General features: G+C 40.7%; 1 long non-coding RNA gene across 1 annotated transcript in view; it reads left to right on the top strand.

Moving 5' to 3' along the window:
* LOC117552708 overlaps positions 1 to 24,440 on the top strand; it is a 293,094-nt gene extending 268,654 nt beyond the window's left edge. The window contains exons 5-6 of the long non-coding RNA XR_004570014.1: positions 22,938 to 23,059; positions 24,047 to 24,440. This is a non-coding gene — a long non-coding RNA (uncharacterized LOC117552708). The remainder of the gene's footprint in view (positions 1 to 22,937; positions 23,060 to 24,046) is intronic.
* The last annotated feature ends 270 nt before the right edge of the window (positions 24,441 to 24,710 follow it).

Genomic DNA, 24,710 nt, shown 5'->3' with positions numbered 1-24,710 from the left:
CCATTTATTGAACTTTAAAACAAATACTATTTTTACCAATAAACAAGATCAACAAATATGTTGGAGCGCACTTCCAAAACCATACTAAACATATATTATTAATATGATAAATAAAAATAAATTAGACCAAAATAAATTAAATCAAATATGATGCAGTGCACTGTCACAACCTACTGAAAACTCCTTAACATATAGCCAACATTTTGGTAAAACATATTCAACATATTCCACTCAGTTAAACGTTGAAGGCTGGCCAACCGTCATGGTCCAGAAGTAACAGGAAATAAATGTTGAACTACAATTTAAGACCAAATAAAAATGTTTAGGCCACCATGGCAAATGCTGGTAGGACTGCTCATGTCATCTCTTAAAGATGTTTTGCAAGAAACACCAGGCTGTTTATATGGTCTGGTTTCAGAGATGAGCGCAGGCAGGTGACGATATTGCCACCTGTACTGAAGACCCTCAGCCACGCCCCGACACATGGGGTGACGCCGGCCAATCACAAAGCTTTGATGCGTTCAAGTGCATTATTCTGGCACAGGAAGATTATGTTACAGGACATAAAACAGAATATTGTTGTTCTATTTTTAGACACATCTCGCGATCGACTGGTTGGGCACCCCTGGGCTAGACCATAGGTCTGTTGTGGTAGCAAAGTAGTCAGCTGAAGCCACATCTCTCTCAACTTCCCCACGGCATTTGTCATATAGTGCAGGCAGCGCATACCTGCTGAAATAATACCGAGACGGCATCACGTAACGCTTGTCCAACGTGTTGACAAGTTGCTTAAAGCCCTGATTGCTAACAGTGCTAACTGGGCACATATCTTTAGCGATGTGAAATGTAATGGCACCTGTAATATCTCTGTGTCTCTGCGAGCTCGTCGCGTAGGCCGTTGCTCTGTACAATGCGTCCTGAATCGATGACTGTGATGATGTGGTGGATGAAGTCGAGCGGGCATCTGCTTTTTGTTGTATTACTGCCCGGTCGTATTGCACTTTGTGGTTGTATTTCAGATGATTAAAGAGATTGGTTGTGTTAGCGTGTGGTGACAACACAACCTGGTAACAAATCCTGCACTGTACTTTATTTTGCTCCACGTCGGACTCCTGAAAGCCAAAGTACTTGCAAATAGTGGAAATAGTTTGACCCTTCTTTTTAACGAGTTGCTGCTCTTTTTCTGACATCTTCGCTCGCGCTGAACACTCACAACACATGTCACTCCCACGTGGCCGAGTGGGCTTTTAGGGAGGGGCGAAAGCTCACCCAGCAAAATAATCGTATTTTGTCAATTAGGCCTATGCTGTTTTCATAATCGTCGCAAGCCATAATCGTAATCGCGATTAAAATACGATTAATTGCACAGCCCTACAACACACTACAGGAAAAAAGCATAATAGGGCCCCTTATTTATATAGATATATAAATATTGTATTAGCTTGTCTTTGGCCTAAAAAAAAAACTCAATCTTACTGTAGTGGGAGTGAAAACGCTTAAATGCTATGTGGTGGGGAGAAATAGCATTAATGATTGGCATTTAATCACATTTCTTGAAGAGGAGAATGAACATACACATTTCAAATTCCAACAACATGAACTCATTAAATAGCATCAGGGGTGGCATAGTGTTCATAGGGTCGACCCCCCAGAAGAGCCACTTTGCATCTAAGAGGTAATGTAAATTGTTATGTATGTTTGTCTCTGTGCGCCTATAGCTCAGTAAAGCAGCCTAGCATGGTGTCCGCTCTCAGGTCCAACAGATGCAAAGCTGCTGTTTGATATCCGAGCCTCGTGCTACACAGAAGCTCACAGCGGGGTTATCTGGCAGAAACAACAACAGTTTAACAAAGTACCAACACACATGCAGGTACATTTGAAATGGCAAAAAAAAGGAAGTAGTGAATGCTCAGATGCACATGCCAATACAAAAACACATGGGAGTCCCGGTTCTTGCTTGATTCAGGGTATTTGTATTGGCATTTAGAATAGCCAGTGCATGCTCCATAAAGCCTGTGATGTGGCACGACCCCTTAAAGGCTCTTATTTTTTCAAGAAAACTAAAAAAGTTATTTTATAAGATCTTCAACTTTCCCTACCGTCACACTTTTTGGTTGGCTTTGAGCTAATCAATTTCTCCCCGCTACATAAATGTCGTTTTCCCCCCTGTGTGATATGCTATCTAAGATATTACAAAGTGTGTAGGTGTTAAAATGTAGAGCAATATAAAAGAGAGTGACAATGAAAACAGCAGAGGGAAGAGGGGTAAGTGTTCGAAGCGCTCGGGAAGTTGAACAAAAAAGGCTCCGGCTGTCCCAAATTCAATCAAGCAAACATCGAGGAACATTCAGAGCCTTTTTGATCAATTAATGTAGCAGATGGCACGAGCGCAATCAAGAGAGATAATGCCGAGTGAGTGAGCAGCAGAGAGGGAAGAAGCAGGTGGAAGGTGTGAAAGTTCTGCCTTTTATGTGAAAGCTGAGATTCTTTACTTTGAAACGCAGTAAGACAAAATAAGTGAAAGACAGACAGCTAAGCGCAGTGTGTGTTTTTTGCACATTCCTACACACTTTTTGTTCTTTCCACTACTTGTATTGTGTGTGTTTGTGTGCCTTTTATGTAGAGGAGCAGCTGAGGAGCTGAGCTGGTGGCCACAGATAGAGAGCTAACATCCAGCAATAATCAAAGGAAGACAAAGTTAAATTCCATCTCTCTTGCAGAGGCTACGTGCTGTGTCGTATGTAGATTTCTGATATGAGGGGGTTTGAATATGGCTGCTTTATATTAGCATAAGAGTGTACGACAGAGGCCCTTGAAATGGAGATAAAGACAGTACAGACAGTGAGATGCGGCGGCACCTTCACCTGCCTTAGCGAATAGAAGTTATTGAGAATGTGGGAAACAGCTCAAACATCCACCTCTACTCTTTGTCTTTGAACACTTGCTTTTTACCAGGCTTAAGAGCGGAACCAATCGGGGTTAGGCTTACTACCTCAATTTACACCCCATGCATAAGAGACTAAATCAAAACAAGAAGCAAAGGCAAAAGGCGCTGCCGGGATCTGGATAACCCACAGGCTGTTTTATCTCTGAAACACATTGCCTTGTAGACAAAATAACTCATTTGTGGGGTTAGAAAAACAAGAGGAACTCGATGAGGAGCATTCCCACGACGCGTCAGCTCTCTCTCCCGCCGACGCAGCGTCTCTAATCGATGAATATTGAGTGGCTCCCGCCACCAGCATTTTAAAGGGAGGGAGCACCCACCATCGCTCATATCTCATATTGATGTTTTCGTGCCCTATTTTTCATGCTCCTGAAGCTTCAGCCGTCAAAAGTTTCTCAGCTCTAATAACAGTGTTCTAACTTTTCAGCTGTAATGACTGCAGTTTTCCACTTCTTCTTTTTTTGATAACCAAAAGGTTGCAGAGGACCATTTATTTCGCCTGCATGTTTTTTCGCTCGTGTTTGACTTTCTCAGTTCAGTGGCGCAAAAAGCTTCAAATGTAGTGGAAAAAACGTCCACACCGCAATTAAATCACATCAGCTAACATGGGCGTGTTTTAAAGACACACACTGAGCTGCAGATAGAGCGTGTACCTCGGGGTAATAGACCAATTTATTCAGAGATATTACTTATTCATTTGCATAATGATTCAGATGATTCAGACATTTGTTAGAGGCGGGGTAGCGTGATTGATGGAAATGTAATTATGACACCTCTTAGTTATTAAACGGTAATCAGGCTAAGCCACTTATCTTTAATACTTACCTTTAGCTCACAAGGGCAGACAGGAATGAATCCAACGGTCCAAACCATTCTTCTTTATCACACTTTCAACTGAACTTTTATGGCCAAATCAAAGACAACCCAAAGTATATTCTAAAAAGATGTGCATTTTTATAACTTGAGCTTTCAAATGTGTTGGGAAATGCTAAGAGAATTAGCATTCTTTAACCTATTTTGTGTTCTTCTTTGACAGAATCTATTTAAAATCTTTGGCTTATAGTTTGGCTTGTTTGAGACGAGGAATAGACTCCCACCAAAACATAAATTGCTTTGACAAATCACAGTGGAGCTGGCAGGTATTTATCTCCCTGTGAGCAGCTAAACACGGCGCTTTTGGATATGGATACAACATCAGGACTTCAGAATGCACGCAACCAAAGATAAAAATGAGTCTCATAGATGCAGCAGCTGCTTTGAGCACTGAACTGAAAGTAATTATGCAGTAAAAACGTTGAAAATGTCACATATCTCGGGTCTACATTCTTTCAGGGAGTTGTTGTGAAAGAACTGTCGGAAAGCTAAGACGGAATAAGCAGCTGTCTTAAAGCACAATGGGAAGACGCAGACCTTTTGTGTGGCAGAATAAGTCCTGCTTAGAGCTTTCTGTTCCGGTGACACCAAGTGTGCATTAACTCGGCTGAACCCAACTTTTCCCATTGTTTCCTTAATTCCTACCTTTAGCTTCTTTGCCACTGTTTCTCAGGGTGTCTGCTGAAGCCAGAAAGCAGGAGTTTCCAACTGCCAAGCAACATAAACCATCTCTACATTTATACCAACACCTTGTGCCAGTGTTTACTTTTAGCAGTTTAACAATGCACCATGGACATAGAAAATACTTGTTTCTAATCGTCCGGCCTTTAGAGTTCTGTTCAACACTTTTTCACACCGACCGATCAAATGTCTTCTATCCGTTAACTTTATTAAATAGCTGTGGCAGGATCGATTCTTGTGTCTCCAAATTGAAAGAAGGGTTGTGCGTAATGTCTGCATGCGGCACAGCAACTTGATTAATTATTCAAATCTTCTAATCTGATATTGTGATCTTGAGATAGTCTTATTGATTGGAATGCAACTGCTTTGACAAATCACAGTGGTAAGCTGTTGCTCAGAGACTCCATGTTTGTACAATTAAGTTATAAAGGGAAAAAACATCCATGCTTAGGATGAGCTGTCAGGATATCTTTGTGTTTGAAAAGTCAAAATATTGTTTTTTTCTGGAAAATCTCAATATTTTCTTCCGCAGTGTAAGGTGGGAGTTTTCAGTTGTGCTGCTGTGTTTGCAGCGTGGAACTTATCTGATCATTTAAAGCAAATAAAAAGGGAGAAAATGTAATATTTCCTATAATGGCAGGCGTGTGGTGCAGTGGGTTGTGCGTTGGTGTTGGGATCAGGGGGTCACAGGTTCAAACCCCACTGCAGTCAGCATGTCGTTGTGTCCCTGGGTAAGACACTTCACCCCAAAGTGCTCCTGTGGGGATTGCCCACAGTATTGAGTATGTAAGTCGCTTTGGATAAAAGCGTCTAACAAGTGACATGTAATGTAAATGTAATAATAAAAACACTATTTACTGGGCCTATACGTTACCCTTAGATTGTTGAGCAGCATACAACAAATACAAATAAATCTCTTGGCATTATTCCTTTTTAAAAAACCTTGCTCATAGAGTCCAGTTTTTACCGGAAGTACCTTCTACTGAAAATAATAGTCTCTATCTGTGAAAGGTGTGTTTTGCTGGAACAACCTCTATGCTCATTGAACTATCCCCCTCCTCAGAAATCCCAATGTAACCCCAGCAGTAACCGTAGCTAGATAAACATGTCATGACAACGAGATATGACAGCTGTGGATTCAGCACCTTGACAATTTGTATTCACTGCCAGTACCATTATACCAGGTCTGAAAAAGATGAGCAGAGCCCCACACGTACTCATAACAAATGCAGCCACATGCACGCAGACACATATAGCAGTAACCAGGAGGCAGCCCTAACTGGGCTCCCAACAGTGGCTTTCTGTATTAATGCTGAGGTAGAAGAAGGAACTGTAAAACTCCCCTGCCAGGAAGTGGATTTTAGGGCTTCCGCAGAATTTGCTTCCCTAATCACACGGGGAGAGTCGATTCCAGAGATGGAGCACACTCTGCCGCCTGCTGACTTCCTCTCATGTCAGTCAACCAGCAGCCTGCAATCTGAGGGCACACGAGGACACACAGGAACAATGAGGTCAGATCATATGTTGCTGTAAGCCTGTGTAATGCCTTCTGTGATAACAGCAGCACTGAAGTCCTATGTCTGGGAGCCCTTGCTATATTTAACAATGCTTGGATTTAACAGGGTCTTGAATTTTTTATGTGGTAGTGAAATGAGAGCATGGGCTAGCGCAAGTGTAGTGTAAGAGTTACAGTCAGACAGTTCGTCATTTAAATGTCTCTAACACAAATAAGTTGTTTTCTCAAGCCAACTCTTAGTGTTTAGTTGTGTTTAGCTTGTATTAACTGAAACTTGAATAACAATGTTCCCAGCAGAAAAGCAAAGTTTTCTTACAAACACTAGAAGTTTTCTTATTGAAATGCTTATGAATTATAGTGAAGCAATATATTTAATTTTGTTATCATTTTATCACAAGCTTGGGTAATATGAAAGTATTTATTTACCAGTTCTCCAAATATTTCTGGTGGAAAAGTAACTCTGGACCTCCTTGCATTTATTTCCTTCCCCTTTTTCTTTGTGTCTCTTCGTACGTAAGATTTACTTTCCTCTCCTTTGACCTCAAAAGGTGCGACTACTGCTCACCGTGTTTATTTACACCACGCCTTGTGTCCCTGCTCTCTGACAGCAGCTGTACAGAGTAAACATCGACGTGTCACCTACCCCACCATTTCCCCCTGCGTTTCGCTGCCATAATTATATGTATCAGTTTCTGGGCAGAGAAATAACTACACAGCACACCGCACTCCTCAGAAAATTGTGACAGAGGTCCCTCCTTCGGGGACTGCAGAGTGTGAGGTTGTGGAAGTTAACGTACAGTACACCGCTGATTTATGAGCAGGGAGATATCTGCTGTGTTTGTGACAGGACTCAGATGTGTCAGCACTGCAGTGCCACGAGTGGACAGGAGCGTGATAGTGTTTGAATCCTTATTCATAGTATGGCTCAGGGAAAAAATGTCTTTGTGATCCTTTGTTGGATTTTTTCAACTTTAATCAATACTTTCTTTTACCAAATCTACGTATTTTGCATTTTTTTGCTTTTTCTCAACACTGTTTGGGAAGCGTAGATCTTAATCAGTTTGTGAGGCGTTATGCTGAACAAGATGGTAATCGCCACATTCAGCTGTTATAGGCAACTTGATGCTCTGCTCAATTAAAAAATTCCCCAAAAAAAAGTTTGAAGTCCTGAGAAAGTCAAATAAGACGGTAGTAAAACTTCACTGCCCAGCCAAAAAAAGTAACCACTTTTGATTTAACTAGGCCAGTAGGTAAGGGAATTCCACTGGATAATAATACCCCTGCATTATAGCAACAACAATGATGATAATAATAATAATAATAATAATAATAATAATAATAATAATAATAATAATAGCAATAATAATTGGGAGGGGGGGCTGTTCTTATGTTCTCTGAGGGGAGGCTCACCTTCCCACACTTTGAAAACCCCTGGTGTAGAAGATTGACAGCAACTACAAAATAATAAAATCCCCAAATAATAATAATAATACATGAGACTTGTATAGCGCTTTTCTAAAAACTCATGTCAGTAAATGTGGAAAGACATAATTATCCTACTTTGTAAAGTACTGTACATCGTGACAAGAACATTTTCAGCTTTTTCACTTTCAGTCAGTGAGCCTAAAATAACATTAGGTCCAATGTGCAGTCTCTGATATGAAAACAATCAATTTGGTCACAATGAGATCAAAAATAAAAGGGACGTTTGAATAAAGGCAAATGTTCTGTGATAGATTATCCAGCTCAGGAAATGTAAAAGCCTTGGTAGTAGCAGCAAGAAATAGCATCAAGCAGTTTCTTCTGAAGAAAAATAAAAACAAAGCCTCATTTATCTGTGCTGACTGAGTGGAGACAAACTGGAAACCACGACAACTTGAAAAAGCATCAGTATTATTCTTGTTATCCTTTGGTGGCCATGTAAGTGATTGACACGAGCAGACAGCAGAACCACCTCAGTTTGACGGACAGGAAGGCGAAACCACACCAGTTTGTCTCCTGAGGACTCATCTGTATCCCCACCTGAATATATCACATTCACCTGGTGTGTGTCAAAAAGACATACACAATATGTACAGCGCACAAACGGAGCTCATTTCATGGCAGAGCAGAGGCCCATCTGTGTGGCACAGCCTGCTGCTGCCGGGGTGAGGGGGGGGCCGGATGGATGGCAGGGTGAGGGGCCGTAACGCTCGCATTGTGCTCCATCGAAGGAGGAATTGATTATGTTCACTTGGATGGTTGCATGGCTTCTCGCTGGAGCGCCGGTCTGCATCTGATGGAGCTGTGTGATAGGGATGAGCAGGCACTGAGGAGGTCTGGAGGGTGCTGCGGGACAGATGGGTGCAGATTGATAGATATAAAAGACAGATGAAGCCTACCTTATGGCTAGGCATTTCTCTTTTTTCATCTCAATATAGATCATTAAAGGTATATACTATCCAGAAGATTACTAAAGCAGCAAAGACGTACTTGCTTTGTTAACATATAGTAGTGTTTTGGTTACCTAAGCAGATAATTCAGTCACACTTTCTCTGTGTTGTTATTCTTCTCTATACTTTGTTTACATAGCTGTGATGTTGTACAGCTGTTAGTGTTGACAACGTGGTATCGGAAGTGTAACGCCCACCCACCACTGTTTTGATTGTTAGCTGCTAGCTACCCTCTTGGCTATTACCATAATAACAGCTGTCTGAAAGCAATCCCTCATACACATGCTCTGTAATCCTTGCACAGAACCTGGTCATATTTTACAATTAAAAAATTCTGTAAACATTTCGTAAAATTTGCCCAAAAAATTCAAAATTTCGCGAAAATTTTCATTTTTAAAATATTTGTATTTCGCTATAGATCTTATTTAATTCTTTATCATTAGCAGATTCAAATGCATGAGTAAACAAATCGACATTTTGTGCAATTACATCTCGAAATCTTAGGTTTTCTTTTCCTGTGTTTCCATAGAACTTTGAAAAGACACTGTCATTAACACATATTATTATTAATGCAGTGTGAATATGAAATGCACGGTGCTAAATCGAATGAGATTGATTACTGCTCAGCTCAAATTAAAAGCTGTTCTTGAAAAACAGGCGATTCATTACATTTCTCCTGAGACACTCTGAAAGCATTGATACGGGTTTTACCATGGTGACCTGAAAATAAAGGTATATATCTAGAAACTGAATTGCAAGGTCTTTTTTTATTCAGAATCATACATCAACATTGTTCCCAAAGTTAAATGTTCTATTTGTTAGATTAATTTTAATACGATCCTTTATCAGGGTGTTCCCTAGTCACTTTATTTTATCCCTTTTGCTGCGGCATCGACCCATTTTTCGACAGGAGTCATTAAAGTTTCATCTAATCTTAATAAATTGTTAGACTCCTAATAGAAAGATGAGGATTATGGATGGGAAAATGGAGCGATACTCACACGGCGTCTGCAGAGAATCCTCGAGCAGCTCCCCTGTCTACAGGCTGTGAATGAAGAATGGATTTCCATCTCTGACTTTATCCTTTTGACTGTGTGCTTTTGTGTCGTTTGATTGAAGGTAGCATCGTTTGGGGGGCTGAAAGAAAGAGAAAGCCACCGCTGTGTCGGAGGCTTCTCCCTGTGCGATCGTAGAGTGAGGGAAGAGTTTTCATAAACATACTGGGAGCAATGAAGACGGGGCACCTTCTTCTTTTCCCTTTTCATTAGTACGTTTATCCATTTGTCAGCCCCGTCCCTAACCTCAGCATGGATGATAGTTTCCTCTAATATTACATATGCTTTTAGCTGGAGTGCAGAAATGTGTCTCCCCCCTCTGGCAAGGACAGTAAGTACATAGCGGTATCGACACGTGCTTATGACGATATGATATCTCCTTTTTTTGCCTAAGGCTACTTTTCTATCTGGAGCATCAACTGCATAGTGTTTTCTAGGAAGCTTTTAAAGATTGTGCACCTTCGCTTTTACCTAACTCCCAGATTCTGCTTGATTGCTATAGTCTCTCCCCACTTTCTCCCCCCTTTAGCTCTGGCAAGTTGACGTAAAACACATCGGTGTGGTAGAGTGGGACATTTGCTAGAACGCCATTAAAATACTTTGAAATACAGAGAGCTTCCTATGCGGCGAAAGGTGCACTCAAAATGTTGGTAACACATTCAGCGAGGGCTTGAATGGAACTGGGTTCTATTTTATGTAAAAGTCCTCCAATCTAGATCTTAAAGAAAACAATAAATCGCTTTCAACTACCCCACATGCCATACTATCAGAAGCCTAAAACATGTAGCATCGTTTTAGTGTGTCTGACAGAAGGAGGGATGAGACGAACAGCCTTTTAGTGTCCAGAGGAGAGCTGAGTGTGAGGCTTAGGGGGAGACAAAGAGGGTCAGTGTGCGTGACAAAACGCAATGGAGCAGAGCCTGTCTGCTGACAGCGAGGAGATAGCACTCTGACACCTGTGGGATCGTCACCTCTCTTCATGGCATTTCCGTGTGTGTGAGACTTCAAACATGTCTGCTTGCTCCTGAAATGCATTAAATGCTTGTCAGGTCGTTGCAAATTGCCTGCAGCGTTTATCATATACAAGCCCCCTGTTGAGCTGCAAAATACTATTTGTAAGTCATGTATTAACTTGTGTGTTTTAACATGTAGGAAATAGTGTTGAAGGTAGGAGAAACAATTTCAGAATGTGCCATTGTGATTTGCATTTTTAACCTGATTTACACCTGATAATTTACACACGGCATCTATTGCACGTCTGTCCGTCCTGGGAGAGGGATCCCTCCTCTGTTGCTCTCCCTGAGGTTTCTCCCATGTTCCCTTTAAACTGTGGGTTTTCTCCGGAAGTTTTTCCTTGTACGATGTGAGGGTCTAAGGACAGAGGGTGTCGTATTGTCATACTGATATTTTGTACAAACTGTAAAGTCCACTGAGACAAATGTAACATTTGTGATATTGGGCTATATAAATAAACATTGATTGATTGATAATGAAATGCATCGCAATGCAACAACGGGTGCTAACGACCTTAACAAGGCATCACTAATGAGCACTACACACTTAATTATTCAACATGTTTATCATCACATAATGATAACATCAAATACAAGTTTGGCTAATATAATATATATCAGATTTTGGCTGAAATAGATTTACTAAAATGTTCAAATTGTTCTAAAACGATACAAGCATATTTATTTTGTTGATCAAGATAAAAACTTAAATGCCAAGACTTTTAGATCTTGCTTTAAAAAAACAGGATACAGTTGACTTAATATGATAACTATCAAGGACATTTCACACATGAGTTATACTTATTTATAGAATAGAAAACAGCGAAAATGAACATAATACATTAAGGCTTCTGCTTTATTGCCTCCACCTTCATTCCTTCTGTGTGCTCTGTAAAGTGTGTTTGACAAATGGCTTTAAATACAAACAGCATGCTTTGATTGCTTTATATCCGACAGTGTACATATAGTTACTATCGAAGCACATATAAAATCTGTTTTCTGTGAACTGTGTGTCTTCCTCCACACATGCAGTTATACTCAAACCTTTCCTCAGCCAGGGAGAGAAACTGAGCCCTCCAAAGTAAATTCTCGGTGTCAGGTGTTAGCCGGGTGCCATAAATCCAGCCAGGCCGGCATGGGTGGGAGGAGAAGGGGAGCCCGGAGGTAATTTGTGGCCAAAAAATGGGGCATTTTTCCTAGCCGCTCATAAACTAAGACGCCAAGCCTGGCACACTAATCCATGGACCGCCAAACTTTCCCCTCTCCGGCTGAAGGGTTGACATCGCCTTCGATCATGTGTAAACCATTACGAAGGAAAGGGCTGTCATTTATTTCCCCTGATCCCGTGGGAGGCTGCAGGTGGGCAGGGCAAAGATTGGAAGGCAGGATCACACAGAATATGATGACCTTTTTCTCTCGCTCGCCCTCTCTTGGCGTGTGCACACACGTGTTAGAGGGAGAGAAGAAGAAGGGCTGTGATTATGCCCAGTGTGTGTGAGATAGAAGAGAGAGATAGTTGGGGGGGGGGGGGGCAGTTGGAACAGGCAGAGTTTTCTCATGAATCTATAAAACATTCACACACAACAAAGTATTGAATTTACAGCGGCACAAATGAGAGCCCACCAGTAAACCAAGAGACCCCCTTAACCCTTTGATTGTGTGTGTTCAGCAGTGGTGGAATGTAAATAAGTACTTTTTGGTTATTTACGCGAGTATTTTCACATTATGCTACTTTATACTTTCACATTACTACATGTTGTAGGCAAATGTACTTTTTACTCAACTACATTTACTTTACAGGGTTAATTATTTTGTAGATCAACGTTATTTTTTACAAATCTACTAAGAAATCTATTACGCTACCCAGCAGTGCATTAGATATGCATCAATGAAATAACACAATTATATACATCTAAAATGAGCCATATAACATCATGAATAATTTTCCTCTTGTTACTTTAAGTCAATTAAAACTAATACTTTTGTCCTTAAGTTCAATTTTGAATGCCTACAGAGTGCTCTAATCTGTGCAGTGAGCAGTAACACATGTGTGTGCATGCAGCTTGCTCTTGTGTTTGTACCCGTGTTTAACGCTCAGAATACAAACACACACACCCTGTCCGGACGTTGTTTGCATGTAGATGTATGCACCTCTCCGGTCATTGCTATTACCACCTAATAGCTCGCTGGTTGTGGATTTATAGTCATGTGCGACTGTCTGTGCTGCCCGTCCCTTCATGGATCAATGCATTAAGGCCTTCTGCTTTGAATACCAAACCAGGCTTTGGCTTGCACCTCCAGCGGCACTGTGCTGAACAGATAGCACGTGGTCCCTCTCCTCCTACAGAAAGGCCTCTCTCCCGAGCGGCCTGAGGAGATGTGGTTCTGTTTAATAGCAGCCCCCGCCTGTTAGGAGTCAGTAAGCGGCGCTCCCACATGCAAAATGTATGACTGCAGCGAAACACAAAAGAGGAGCAGGGATCCAGTTCTGTCTCGCAGAGCAGATATAGGTTTTCAAATCCCATACTCCTATACCCCAAGATATTGTGCAGCTGTGTGACAGTGACAGAAGGAGAGAGGGAAAAGATTAAAGTGTTCCTGTCTAGCATGTGTCTATTTTCATCCTGCTCTACAGAGTGTGAGAGTTTCCGTCTTATTACAGTTGGAAGAGGGAGCAGACTGTGCACCCCAGAGAAGGCTCTGGGATTGGGTACAGGTGGAGGCTGGGCCCACTTTTCTGGAGCGATGAAAGCAATGTTCTCTGCTGGAGCTGACTATCTGAGGAAACAATGATTCATACTCAGTGCTGGAGACGAATGATACAATCTCAATATTACTGGCTGTCTTTTTTACTACTGCTAACTGAGCACGCTGCGACTTTTCTGATAGAACACAGGAAACGGACAAACAAGAGTTACCTTCAAAATCCCTTCTGGTTTCTTTGAACCCACAACACTTGAATGGCAGTCTGTAGATAGTCAGATTCAACGGATAAATGACAATGTGTCCTTTAGACATACAAGGAGGCAATCTATGGGGGGAAAAAAGGTTTTGGGTCTCCTAACTTTAATTTCTTTAATTCTTAAATAATTTCTGTATTTGTTTCCAATGTAAAATGAGGACAAAAAGGTCCATTTCCAAAGACTGCTTTCACTAAATTCCTTTTTTAACCAACATCAGTGCTGATCCTAACTACTAAATATGTATTTGTATTCACAATGTTATAATTTAAAACGCCCCTTTGGTTACATAACCCCACTGTTTTTATCTGGATAAACATACAAATAAAGTGATCTATACTAAATGCAGCAGCTATAATAAGCCTTGAGGGGGAATAGCATGATTGTATTCTCAGATTTGCCCTATAGGCCAGATCTGGTGGAAGGAAAGGCTGTAGATTGAAGGCCTGATATAATAGATTGTTTGATAATATACAGTAATGTTTGTGGGATCAAACCGTGTGTTTGAATAGGGACATGTTGGTCCTTTGGGGTCTTGGCAGTTTATTAAAGACTCTCACGCTTGCCAATGTTTTAACCATTTGCATTAACTCAGACAAAATGTTTGAAAAAACCTCAATCCCAAATGATCCCTAGCGAGGCACAAGGGTTAACGCAATTATACACACAATACATTCCTGCCAACAGTTTCATATTAATGTAATGTCGAATAATGTTTCATCTCCCAACTGTTAAGGGTAGGAGTCAGCTTTCTGTTTGAGCAACATTAATAACTAGCAGAGCACAGCGACGCCAGCTGACTCTTTTAATGTTATTTTCAAATACGTATCTGGCATGTACATGCTTGAAACAAGTGTCTAGAAACTATTTAAGCAGCATCCCCAATGAATGCAGTGTAAAGTATATCAGTTTAGTGTGAATAATGTATCCATCATAGCATGCAAACAAACAAATAGGCTGTTTAGGTCCAGCCGACAGCCCATGACTGATTTAATGGTTATATAGCGAAATAGCTGAACCAAAAACACTAACAGCTGACATTTCCTGACAATAATGCCCACTGAAAATGTTGACACATGGTAAATAAAGTTTGAAGGCTACTTGCACCGCCCACACACGCCACTGAATTTAAGGACACTCATTACATGCTTGACCTCTGTCGCGTGTCTTCATTTCTTTCGACACTCATTAATGTGTGTTCTCAAATGTCATTTTGCTCTTCCTCTTATATCGCCATCCGCAGGAAGAAGTGATGAGACAGACGACGTGGGTGGATGAGCAGGTAATAGCTTGCCTGAGTTTGTGGTGTCTTGTGTTTCGCCACCGTGCTGCACAATTGATTGGCCTTAATGATATTTCCAAAGGCATGAAGCTCAAAGGAAACAAGAAGCAAAGCTGTCCAAAGTCCTAATGGTCTTGTCTGCAGTTGTATCCATCAGTCATTATAAAGCAGATGTCTTTTTCTGAAAAAACTTCTGACCTTTTTAAAAATAGTATTATTTTCTCTATCTCCTTGCTCTTGACAATAGTTGAGTCATACTTGATAAACACTTCTGGGTCTATGTGTCCTTAACTGAAGCTTTTTTCTGTGGTTGGTTAGGAAAAGGCATGTCTCGCCTACATCTGATTTGATTTAGGTTTTTTATTTTCAGTTAAAAGTTTGTTAGGAAAGTTTCCATTTGGTACACAACAAATCATTTTCAGCCCTTGTGTGGCCAACAAAAACAAAAAAAGTATAACAAGGCCACAATTTCTTTGTTTGTGCACACTATTGAATTGTATGACCTGAAGTTAATTAAATCATTTTTTAAAGTTCAATACAATATACATTGTTGCATCGCACAGGGCAAGGTCATTATTTATTTCCGTTGTAAATAGCTATGGATAAAACTTCTTAAACTGAGCGTTATATACTTGGGGATAAGTTATTAAAGGGGCTCATTTGTAGATTCCGATTTGTATTTTCTGGCCTTGAAATAACTTAGTTGTGTTGCATTAATGGATATTAGCAAGTAAGATGCAGCAGTTTCTCATTTCCCCCTGATTTACTAAACTGAAAAGAAATTGTCATTTTAATTATTTTTAAAAAGCGAGTTGAATGCTTTGTTTTAGAACTTATAATAAATCTTAGATGTGTGAAGTTATGTAGAAAACTTTACACCTACACAGAAAAATCAAAGTCTGAAATGAAAGTTAACTTTCCTCAATATAGACCAATTATGTAACACGGTTATTTATGATTCATTTGTATAGACTTCTTCGGAGAGGTTTCGAAGGTGGATGATAAAATGTAATTGCCAGCCATATTGATATTCACTTTATTAAATATTCTAATGATAACGAGGAAAGCATATGAAAAAGTCTGCACAACTCTGGATATTAATCCGAAGGACTATTATTTTCTGTGCTGCAAGCTCCAGCTCTGCATCATTACATGCTCGAACACACACCTTTGAAAAGTTTTACCCAAATTCTATTAATTATTGCCGTCTGTGACATTCCCTTTTCTATTTTAAATGTATTTTTAAAAAAAGATCTTCATAGTTTCTGGCAGGCTTCCTAAAATGCCCATTAATCTTAATCTGGAGTTATATGAGTCTCGCTTTCCTCCCAGAGTGATAGTTAGTATTTCCACTGGCGGGGAAAATAGCTTTTTAAGATTGCCATGATGTGGCAACAAATCACATTCTGACATCACGGGAAAAGGGGTCAAAATCAATCAGCCGCCCAGTGGCCTTTGACATTCAATAAACGTCAGTGGGTATTTATATGCATCCCTAACCGATGGCTAAAATAACAGGCCGCAGAAGACAAAATATGATAACAATTAGACAGGCCTCAGCGTGGAGGGGGGGGGGGGCTCACATCTGCATGGATCACTGGCTGTATCACAGTCATGGTGGGAAATGGAAAGAGGGCAGAGGAAGAGGAAGGAGGGGGTAAGACACTGAGAGGAATCATCACGTTAATGTGGTCATTTACCAGAAAGCATCATTCAGCCCACACAAACCCAAATGCCAGCATCTAAATCCATCTTTAATTAGGCCTTCGCTGTGTGGAGAGGACAGAAGGCTGAGGGGACTAACAATATCAGTTGTTTACAATAACATCAACCGCCTTGTTATGGCGAATGTGTGACAGGGTGATAAGGTCACACATGGGACTCCATTACTGCTTTATCTGGGAGCATTGATCCCACAGAGTGAAGCTTAAAGGTATTCCAGTAAACCGTATTTAAACGTAAATTCTTACCTCATTGTTTTGCTTATTAAAAAATGGCAACATATGGTGAGAATTCTCCTAAGATATGGATAAGAAAAATAAAGCCTGCGATGAGCTATTGCGCATAATTAAATGTATGTCTTCAGCTTGACATATCGCAGTGAGTGGAGACATTGACTGCATGGAGATTAAAAGAGCTGTGTGTGTGTGTGTGTGTGTGTGTGTGTGTGTGTGTGTGTGTGTGTGTGTGTGTGTGTGTGTGTGTGTGTGTGTGTGTGTGTGTGTGTGTGTGTGTGTGTGTGTGTGTGTGTGTGTGTGTGTGTGTGTGTGTGTGTGTGTGTGTGTGTGTGTGTGTGTGTGTGTGTGTGTGTGTGTGTGTGTGTGTGTGTGTGTGTGTGTGTGTGTGTGTGTGTGTGTGTGTGTGTGTGTGTGTGTGTGTGTGTGTGTGTGTGTGTGTGTGTGTGTGTGTGTGTGTGTGTGTGTGTGTGTGTGTGTGTGTGTGTGTGTGTGTGTGTGTGTGTGTGTGTGTGTGTCCAGTATGTCTGACTGCATTCATATTCAGCGTTACTCACACGCCTGAGCAATGCCCTTCCACAGGTGCGGCAATAACAACCCCACCACTGTCTTAATGGCCAGTCTCTGCACACTCTGCCTGCCTTTTTTTCCCCCTTTCCTTCCTTTTGATTGATTGTTTTAATTTAAAAATAACCTGGGTCATCTATTTATTTTTGGTTTATTTATTTCACGGAAAGGGCTCCTATCGGTCGCTGGCAGGTCGCACGATTCCAATTTCCAAGAGTCGCTTCCCACAAAAAATGCAGAATGAGTCTAATAATGCCCTTTCACTCTATCAGACTCCCCCCCCCCCCCCCCCCCCCCCCTAACCCACCTCCACCCCTCCTTCTCCTGACACTCTTTCTTTACCTTTTGCCTCTTGCAGTCAGTCAGTCATTGTATTCTTCAGAGCGGGGAGATAGGTCAAATAGACAGACGTTTGGCATTTCATGTGAAGAAATGTGGTGGAGTCCGAAGATTAAGTTGGCCATTCCATTGTCTACATTTGGATATAGGAACATATTCAATTCCTTTCAAATGCAGGATATTGTGTCAGTGCTTATTATGAGTCTGGTGGTTTTGTTGATCGTAACGTATATAATATAAACTCAACATTTAACATTATAGCTGCTCTTATCCATTTTCTTTGGTATAAACATTGCATAAAATGACTACCACCAGACTGCAGTTCCGCTCAAATCTACAAAGTTAGCATAAGCTTATCATTTTGGTTTTAATTTTGGTTTTTGAACAGCAAGAAGGCCGTTATAGGCCCACTGTTCACTACCTAGCATCTAAGTCAGACAAAGTTAGCCTTAAATTGGTGATCATAGTGGAGCATTAAGCAGCTAGAGTGCCAATAATTTCCTTATGAAGTTGGAAGAGACCAAAACATAGCAAAAAATGTTTAATGTTGTTCATTTAGCAGCTAGCTCCAAATGTCCTTGAGGAGTTGCTGAAGGGGATAATCTATTGTACTAAGATACATTCTTCAGGTAGCAGTAAACACAGCTGTACAGTATACAAATGCTAATGTTGCTCTGTAACTGCTTGATATCCAAGCTGTTTGGTAAAAAGTTAGCCATTTCATTTCTGAAGGTGATTATTTACCAGTCCTGTGTTTAGATCATAGGTTTAGATCTTGCCTTCTGCTGCCCCCAAGTGGACAAAAAAAACAACCAATGAATGCTTACATGTACAATTGCTAACGTTATTCATTATCATCAGAAATCCTTCCTTCATCTCACATTAGGGAACTGTACAATGTTGCAAAGGCACAGTGAATATAAAACAAGGAGCCTAACATATTGAATGACAGGACACCAAGTTTAATAAAAATAATCAAATATGTACACAACATTGGAACAAAAAAGAGATGATAGCTTGGTAGCCCTACTAGCATGAAATTACAGGAATATATTAACTGTCTCTTTTATCCATATACTTTTAAATGTGTCTCACTGCATATACATATAATGTGTAGAAAGTTGTACTTGATAGATTTGTTCTGCCCTCCAATCATGACCCATCAGCTAAATAGTCTGAGGGATCTTCCAGAAAGTAATTTCCAAGAGACTCCCCAAGAGTGCCGGCTAGGTTGTGAGAATTGGTAAACACACAAAACTGTAAGAGAATATTTTCATCTGATCTGTTTATAGAGTCTTTTATGGTTCCTTAGAGTCTGTGATACTGCAAACATCTGCTTGTAGTCAGTCAGAGACTTCTCTGTAGGTTGAGGTCACAGGTCAAACGCTTCTCCGATATCCGTGGGGGGGGTTTGAGATCTAGCAGCATCTCTTTGAGACAAGCAGTCTTGCATCGGCTAATTGATTATACGCGGGCTTTCTGGAAGCCCGCCTCTCCTCGTGTTGGTTAGATGTTTTGTGTCTTTTGGTTCAGAGATCGCTGGTGGAGCACTGGGCATGTGTGAAACTTAGATGATCTCCCCGGCCGTATGTAATTAATGTACTGTGATCAATAAACTCTTCAGTGCTTTTGGCTAACAACGGTTCCAGACTCCTTCATTCTACCTCAACATTGCAACAACAGAAGTTTACCTTCACAAAAACGAGTGTAGTCCCAGAGGCCCTGCAGTGCCTAAGAGAATGGGTAAGTGAGTGTGGATAACACTATCAAACAATGAGACAGCGCAGTCGGCCAGTACGGGACTTAAACTCATTACAGCTCGGAAAGGCTGGGCCCACATGTTGGGTTATAGGTGTCTACTTATCGCTGAGAAAATTTCCCTTTCAGTGCTTTCAGCGTTAACTGTAATCCTGTGGTAAAAGCCATTAGGTGCATTCCCTTGAACTGGAAATAGCTTGTATTAGATTGTGATGTTGTTTAGTGCAGCTGTAGAGTTAAATGAAAAACATGATTTACTTTCAGACTACACAGTGCATTTCCAGGCTGCTATTTTTTATTTATCTACCAGATTCATATAACTCTTTAATAACTGATGCAGATGAATGGAAATGGATGAAAGGACATTTTAGAAATACAATCTAAAAAGAAGGATGTTTAAGCCATGAGTCAAAGGGTCTGCAAGTCAATGTTAGAAAGGTGCTCCTATGGTGTTCATACTGTGTGAATGTTTCCCCTTGTCAAACCATTTTCAATTTCCCCAGGTTCATAGATCACCAACAAAGATTTGAAACCAATCTACAGAGTTCCCACCTGTTAAAAATAGGTCATAACCAAACAAACCAAATTAAAGTAAATCTTTTAGTAAAGCAGAAATATATAGGCTTTGACAACTTTCAAAAAACTGATATTCTGTCTATTCTATCTATTGAAATGTATGGGCAAATGTATGTATTATGCTTAGCTCTTTATTTGCTTCTCTCTTTAAGGCAGTGGTCCCCAAACTAAGGCCCCCGGCCGGGTACGGCCCGCCTCCACATTTGGCCCGGCCCCCTGAACAATACCAGAGACGCATTATGATTTTTTTTTTTTTATTCTTTTTTTTTTTTTTTTTTATTTAAAAAAAAAAAATTTAGTCTGGCCACGCGAATCCTAGACTAGCCCCTGTCAAAATGTTGTGACCTGCTCTATCGAAATCAGTCGCATTGACCCGAAGACACCTTTTGAGTTGTATACACTGTTGGAAAGAGGATATTCCTAGCTTTCTAATGATATCAGGATTGTTTTTGTACTTCAAATATTAAGCGAAATATAATATTATATATTATATAATGACTGTCACCGAGTCATCATTTTGAGAAAAAGGCCTTCAAAGTTTCCTCTTCTCTGGAATCCATCGATCTGATTGATTATTAGCGGAGCAAATGATCAAAATACTACCGAGGGAAGATATTTTCGTTTGGAGGGGAAGCTCGCGAGTGTGTGTGTGTGTGTGTGAGTGTGTGTGCTTGTGTAATTTTGCGTTTGTGTGTATTGTGTTTGTTTCCCGGGGAAAACACTCACGAGAAACACCGGCTGTTGTTATGCCTGCCGTTCTCCGCTTGTAATTATGCCGAAGCTTCAAAGTTGTATTTATCATCTGAATTTGCCGAAACAAGTTTAATATTCTGAAAGCCAAGACTTTGTTTAATTGAAATCAGATGAAAACAAACTGTAACGGACCCTGCAGTGTTATCTATGATTACTATACTCTTACATTCATAATTTCAGCGGAGTGAGGGGGGGGCGGTGCTACGGAAGAGCAGATTGCGAGTGACAAATAAATAAATTGGAAATAAAAGTTTCATATTCTGAAAGCCAAGACTTTGTTTGTTTAAAATCAAACAAAACACCCGAACCCCGAAAAAATTGTTTTTTTTAACGTAAATCCACGTTTATTTTTGAGAGATTCTGCTCTGACAACTAAGCTAAACTTTTACCTGTTAAGATTGTGCACGGCACAACAGAAAGTTACAGTAATTTTCAATGGACTTTTTTTCTGTGAAGAACCCAGAGAGGGTTATTTGGTTATTATTTATTTCATAAATAGTGTTATTTATTTCATTAATAGTGTTATTATTTATTTCCTGACTTTTTTTCTGTGAAGATCCCGGAAAGGGTTATTAATATTTGGTTATGTGTGGCTTTCTAGAAAACAATAAATGTTTACGTTTAGACACCCATGCGATCGTCACACTTTTTCTGTTACAAACTGACCCGGCCCCCATCAGAGAAGGGAAAAGTTATGTGGCCCTCACAGGAAAAAGTTTGGGGACCCCTGCTTTAAGGGATTAAGAAAGTATGTCGTCTTCTTCTTCATGGTGCAGTTCTCAAACCCTCCACTAGATGTCAAGGTTCAAGGTTCTTTATTTAGTCATACGAACACAGCTACAGAGTAGTTATGCCGATGAAAATCTTAGGTCACAGGCTTCTCCAACAGTGCAACACAATAACACAGATAAACAGAAAAATATTGTGCAAGTAAATAGTAATATAGTAAATACAAAATAAAAATAGTTTTAAAAAAGTGAAATAGTGCAATAAGAGTCTATATGCAAGTTATTGAAATAATATATATAGGTAAATAGATAAATAATGTTTAAGATGAATATGTTGGATGTTGTTTCAAAGTTCAGGTGTTTAACAGTCTTATTGCCTGTGGGATGAAACTGTCCCTGGGTCTGGTGGTTTTAGTCCGAATGCTGCGGTAGCGCCTGCCAGACGGCAGCAGACTGAACAGTTTGTGGCTGGGGTGATGGAGGTCTTTTATAATCCGGAGGATTTCTTCCTGAGGCGCTGGGAGTAAAGGTCCTCCATGGATGGCAGCTCCGTCCTGGTGATGTGCTGTGCAGTTTTCACCACCCTCTCTAAAGCTTTACGGTTGAGGGCGGTGCAGCTGCCGTACCAGGCCGTGATGCAGCCAGTCAGGATCCTCTCTATGGTGCACCTCAGTAGAAGTGTAGAGTACCCTGGAGTCCATGTTGAACATCCTCAGCCTGCGGAGGAAGAAGAGCCGCTGTTGAGCTTTTTTGGTGATGGTGGTGGTGTGAAGAGTCCATGTCAGGTCCTAAGGGATGTGGACCCAGAGGAACCTGAAGCTGCTGACTCTCTCCACTGTAGTCCCATTGATGGTGATGGGGGCGTGTCCCTCTCTCTGCTACTTCCTGTAATCCACAATCAGCTCCTTGGTTTTGCTGACGTTGAGATGGAGGTTGTTATCCTGGCACCAAGATGTCAGGTTTTCAACCTCCTCTCTGTACGCCGTCTCGTTGCCGTCTGTGATCGTCAGCAAACTTCACGATGGTGTTGGAGCTGTGTGTGGCCACGCAGTCGTGAGTGAACAGGGAGTAGAGGGCTGAGCATGCAGCCTTGAGGGGCTCCGGTGTTAAGGATCAGGATGTGGTGTTTCCCACCCGCACTGCTGGGTCTGGGTCTGCCCGTCAGGAAGTTCAGGATCCAGTCACAGAGGGCGCTGTTGAGCCCGAGGTCTCTGAGCTTGATGACTAGCTTGGAGGGCACAATGGTGTTGAAGGCTGAACTGTAGTCAATGAACAGCATTCTCACGTATGTGTTCCTCTGGTCCAGGTGTGAGAGGGCAGTGGCGTCGTCTGTGGACCTGTTTGCTCTGACCCCCAGGCAAACTGCAGGGGGTCCAGAGAGTCAGGGAGGGAGGAGGTGATGAATGATTTGACTAACCGCTCAAAGCACTTCATAATGATGGAGGTGAGTGCTACTGGGCAGTAGTTAATGAGGCTGGGGATTGTTGTCTTTTTGGGGACAGGAACGATGGTGGAGTGTTTGAAGCATGTGGCGACTACAGACTGCAGCAGGGACCTGTTGAAGATGTCTGTGAACATCTCTACCAGCTGAACTGAACACGGCCAGGGATGCCATCAAGTCCAGGTCACATGACATCCTCTCCCACCCACACACCTGTAACCTCTCTCCTTGTTAGCCCTGCAGTCACATCTCTACTCTCTCAGCTGTTTCCAATGTCCCTAATCCATTCCCAAACACTCCTTGCCAGTGTGAATGTGCTTCTTGCCATTTGCAAACCTTTAACATTGCTTCTGAATTGTGTTACCTGCTTGTTTCTTCTTTAGTCACCTGAACATTGTTGCCTCATGTTGGATTTATTTGCGTTTATTCCCTGTTTGAAACCTTCATGATTCATGTATCTGCCAGTAAGCCTAGTATTTTACTTTGGAAATCTATCTGAAATACTTGGTTCATATAATCTGCACACACCAGCCATGACAATACAAGTTAAATTAAGGTTTATTATTATTTCTTCTGACAAGATATTTTGTAAATACAAGTCTAAATGGAGAGTATTAAATAGAACATTCAGAAAAATGGTCAGTGTTTAGAGTTAGGTACCAGTAAGATATCGTAAGAAATAATGCCCCTCAAGAAACCTCTGCTATGTAAGGCTTACTCAACCATATGAGAGAACTTTTAGATTAGATTAGATTACTTTATTGTCATTACAAAATGCAAGCACAGTGTAATGAAATTAAGGAGGGTCTAACCAGAAAAACAGTCAGTTACAATTATCAGAAGTATGTACAAAATAAATGATACAAAAAAAAGGTAAATAGATGTGAAATGTATAAATAATAATAAATACACAGATAATAACAAATACAGTGAATACAGTACTGTATACAGCAGTGATGTGCAAGGATAATTGCGCTTCAGCACACGACAACACTAGGCAGTATGGGACAGCGTGGGGTTCATTGTCAGCAGTCTGACTGCTGAAGGGAAGAAGCTGCGTAGTCCTGTTGGTTCTGGTTTTGAGGGGAAACTCATCTACTCATCTCAGTCACACCCACGTGACCTGATCCAACATGGGGTTTAACTAACTGATCTGTACTCCTTTTATAGGTTACTGATGCCCCAAATCTGACTGATGATGAGGAAAAGAAAAGCTAGAGAAGGAGGAGGAAGAGGAGTAGAATGCACAACAAAGGTCACTGGAGGATTTTTTTTCTATAAGGTAAGCATGTCATCCGTGCATCACCCTTTGATAATACATTTTGAAATGTCAGCAATGTACCGCGTTCAAGGCCATTCAGCAACGATAATGTTGCATTAGTTATGCACTTTATTTCATTAAATGTTACGACGGTTGTGATAACCGTCAATTTACTTTATCGAGCACATGTGACAGTTTCACCGTACCTCTGCCAGAAACATAAGAGGCAGACGAAGAGAAGTTATGAACTTATTTACTTTTTCGTTTGTAGGTGGAGAGTGTATCTCAAAACCTCAGCAATTAAAAACTACTTCCAAATGTACTGCTGTTTTTGTACAAAAATGCCTTGTTGTGTTAACACCCCTCTAGCTCAACAAAGAATCACTGAGCAACAATGAAGTTAATGTTAGGTTATTTATTTATATAAAAAGACAACGTTTTTACATTCTCTGTATAACTAATGCACTTACAACTCCAAATCACTCTTTGTTTTTTAATAGAGAAAAAGTAAATATGGAAAATATTGTTTTTACATAATTAATAAAACAAACATTTAAATAAGTTCTGTAAATA

The sequence above is a fragment of the Gymnodraco acuticeps genome, unplaced genomic scaffold (assembly GCF_902827175.1).
Source record: "Gymnodraco acuticeps unplaced genomic scaffold, fGymAcu1.1, whole genome shotgun sequence".
NCBI lineage: Eukaryota > Metazoa > Chordata > Actinopteri > Perciformes > Bathydraconidae > Gymnodraco > Gymnodraco acuticeps.
Note: the sequence above shows the minus strand (reverse complement) of the source record. Positions and strands in the feature narration are given on the sequence as shown.